Source organism: Chenopodium quinoa, unplaced genomic scaffold (assembly GCF_001683475.1).
Source record: "Chenopodium quinoa cultivar QQ74 unplaced genomic scaffold, ASM168347v1, whole genome shotgun sequence".
Classification (NCBI taxonomy): domain Eukaryota; kingdom Viridiplantae; phylum Streptophyta; class Magnoliopsida; order Caryophyllales; family Amaranthaceae; genus Chenopodium; species Chenopodium quinoa.
Window position 1 is genome coordinate 36,788 of NW_018744020.1, and position 4,047 is coordinate 40,834.

Consider the following 4,047-nt stretch of genomic DNA (forward strand, 5'->3'; position numbering starts at 1 on the left):
TAACCTTTACTACATTTTGATTTGACCTATGTATCTTTGTTTAGTTTTGTAGCTTATCTTAAAAGTATATTCCTTGAACAATGGTTGGAAGATAGGTAATTTTCATCCATTATCAAAATATATCTTATATAGATTGATAGCTCCCTTAGCTTCATAAACACTTCATATGATTTTCTTTCGGAGTTTGTTGTTGTAGACACCCATTTGTGTCTCCCCAAACCAAACCCAGTGATGAGTACCTTTCACGTCAAATCATAATCGAATGAAACGAAAGTGTGGAAAGGTCTAGTGTTGCGGAAAGTTTTATTTCTTTTCTCTTCTCCCTGTTTTTGAAAACTTTATTTTAAGAAAACAGCCAATCCAGTTTGGTTGGTCCATGATATGGGTCCAATAGTGGTGTAGTTGGCTGGGGCTTGCAAAGACCTTTCCAACGATATATTATAAGCCCAATTCCGATGAATATTGAGGAATTTATGGCAAATTTACTTAACTGGGCTCGGTTTGAGCTTTAAGTGCGGCCCAATGATCTAGGGGAGGGCCTAATATGATTTATCATTCCTAATGTAATTAGGAATGGTTTTAGTCTTCTAGAACATTCTAGAAGGTTCTTATCATTCCTAATTCAATTAGGACTCTTCAGAGTTTTAATCAGATCAAATAGCATTTTCGATTGAAATTATATTATTTTATCTTCCAGTACGGGAAGTTTATCAGATTTTCTAAAACGCGTTAAAAGTCGGTTTGGCGTCCAACCCCAGGCCTTGGCGCCTGGAATCAGGATTGGCGCCTGGCGCTAGCCACTGGTCCTGGCACCAATGAGCCAGGGCTGGCGCCAAGGTTGTTTTGTGGTTTTCAGACTCTGTTTTGTTAAATTATCTTTTTGGATGATTTTCTCTATAAATATCGTATCTAAAACTCCGTTTTCATTCACCAACTATCTTCATCATCTACATATATCGTTCACCAATTCTCTTTATTCTTAAGTCTTCATCAACTCTCAATCATTCATCAAATTCTTTGAATTCATTCATCTCATTCGTCAATCTTCATTCAGTTTTTCAATTCTTTCTTTCTTTTTAATACAAAATTCCGCATTCACAAGATCTAGAAACACCTAGCCATATTCGAAGTTGCCTTCGCCCTAGACGTGAAAGGTTTTAATTTCTGAGGGTTTGGTCCTAAATCTCTCTTTCAATTATTTAATTTAATTGTTTTGTTTATTATTTTCCTTGAAGTTACTAACGCGTGTATTTTGTTATTAGAAAGAGGTACGAGGCATCCAAGTAAGTACTTTAATGGTTTAATTAATATTATGATGTAGATATCATGCTTAGATTGTTATTTTGATTCCTAGTATCATGTCTAGGGTAAATTTAATATCAAGTATGATTAAAAGTACGATGCTTCCTATGTTCTTCCTAATGTTAATTCATGTTAGTATCATGTTAGGGTTAAAGATTTGATTTTTATTGCTTAGTGACATGCTAGGGTTTGTTATTAATCTTGTTAGTATCATGCCTAGGATCTTGCTATTATTATGCTTTAATATTAACATGAATATGATTATAATTGTTATAATGATTATGAATATTATTATTTTGATGATTATTTTATTTATGATAATTATTTCAATTAATATTAATATGATGATTATTTTCTTTTACGATTATTATCATGATTATTTCAATTATAATTTATTTTTATGATGATGATTATTTATTATGTTGCTTGATGATTTATTTATTTATTGCTTGATCACACCTTTTTATGCATGTTTAAAGAGAACTTGGTACTTGTAATCACACTTAATAAGATATTTATAATCTTGTTAGGTTAATTGTGATTATAATTCAAGTGATCGCCAATAATAGGTTTGTTTGTGCATTAATGTTCAACCAACATAGATTAAACAGGTTTAGGGTTAATCCTATTGATTGCATGTTAATCAGAAAGCGCACATGAATACGAGCAGAATAAAGTAAAGGCCTATTATTAGGGCAGGTTCAATCTCTTTTAGGTTGGATTTGTACCATCATCCCCGAACCCTTATTTGGTTCATGACCTTATGGAGTTGACGATCTCTTGGATTGTTAAGGGGTGTAACCTTCATCCTATGAATGGTTTACAAGTTCCTTAAAAAACTTGTTGGCGACTCTTTTGCTCTATCGTCTTCCCTTTTGGACGCCACCGTACTTTAGTGTATGATCACAGTGGGGTTCAAGCTAGTGGGATTTTTAAAGGCTTGAAATTATTCCGTACAGTTTTTGGCGACTCCACTGGGGAGGATTTCTATTTTAATTCCTGAATTTGTTTCGACAATGATTTAGAATGAGTGGATGAGACTCGAAAACTTCTAAGTACTTCATGTGCGTAATTTTGATTAACATTATTGTCATATGCATAAAAAGGTTCTCATTGGAAAGACCATCCGTATTGAGTCAAAAACATAGGATTTTACATGTAGGAAATTTGAGAAATGTCTTTCACAACTAGGACTGAAATAACACCACGCGAAACTGGATGATTTTATTGAGCATAGAAAGCTGCTGAGGCATGTGGGAAGTAGCGTAAGGGGCCAGAGCTTGGCGCCACAATTTTTTCCGTAGCGCCAGACGCCAGTATTGGCGCCAGGCGCTACAGTTAAAAGTTGGCGCCAGTCTCTGTTTGCTGGCGCCAATTTCCCTCAATACCGAGCCAGAAATATGCGTTCTAATTTCGACCGGTTTTTCGTATTGTTTGCTCGATCCTACTTCCTGATTGAATTTTTTTCTCATTTTTCTGAAACCCATATGTGTTCTACATATGGACATAACCCTCTGGGAATTCATGCTCTATCTACCCGATTGAACGCTCCTGGCAACAAAGGGTACATTTGAGAGGTTGAATTCACCAAACCATGGAAGTGAGTTTTTTCTAAAATCTCACGGTGTCCTATCCACACGCGTTAACCCTTCACGGTTAGGCTTCTACGCGGTGCATCTGGACAATTAACCATGGACCCTATTTGACTAAACCATATCCTGAACTTTAGAGAACTAGAGCCATGGTTAGGTTGCGAACTCATTGCATCATATTGTGCCTACTTGACTAATTGTGCATTATTTGTTGTGCATATATATCCTATGCTCCTCTTAACCGTTTTTTGATTTGTGTTGAGATTATAATTAATGACTTAAAGAACTTTGCCTAATCAATTAATTAATTAATTCGAGTCAATAAAGTTTTTTCTTCTTTTAATCGGAATTGACCTAGTACGAATTTAGGCATACCCAGTTGACTAATAATATCGAAAACAGTCCCAGACCGAGGCTCCAATATTGGTGCCAAAATATGAGCTGTAGCGCCACTGTATGGTGTGTAGCGCCAGACATTTACTAAAAAGTCTGACGCCAACCACCATATTGTGACGCCAGTCCTGTCGCTTGGCCGACAGTTCGGATTATTTGTCGAGTCATCAATGTCTAATTAATCAGTTTCCTGTTTAATTCGGTTAATTTTGCTGGCAATAATGCTTAATTGAATCAATATTCGAGTTTAGGCACTAAGTCCCATGGTCTTACACAAGAGTCCAAGCATGTCACTTACACTCAATATACACACCAATACACATGTCTTGACCATGATTAAGAAAGTCTTGTGTGCGCGCGTTATTTTTCGTCATTTTTTTAGGGGGGTAAGTCGGATATTAATCCTCCAATAAATAATAATACTTAAGTTCCCTAAACACATGTACATTATTGCTCCCTAAAAATATGCATACTTTTTGCATACCCTTTTTTGCATACCCTTTTTTTAAAATAAAAACCATAAAGTCAAATTGATTCGAGTCAAGTAATTAAAACGCAAACTGGCTTAATTTACAGCGCGTGGTCAAGAAAGGAAGGACGATTAATCAAAGATAACCTCTTCGTACAAGTCTAACTTTTTGACAAACCTAAAGCCCGCAAGAGGAAAGCAAGAGTCATAATGGCAACTCAGGAAGAAGTTAACGATCTCAAGAACCAACTGGCTACTGTAACTGAGACACTGAAACTTCTCGCACTTAAG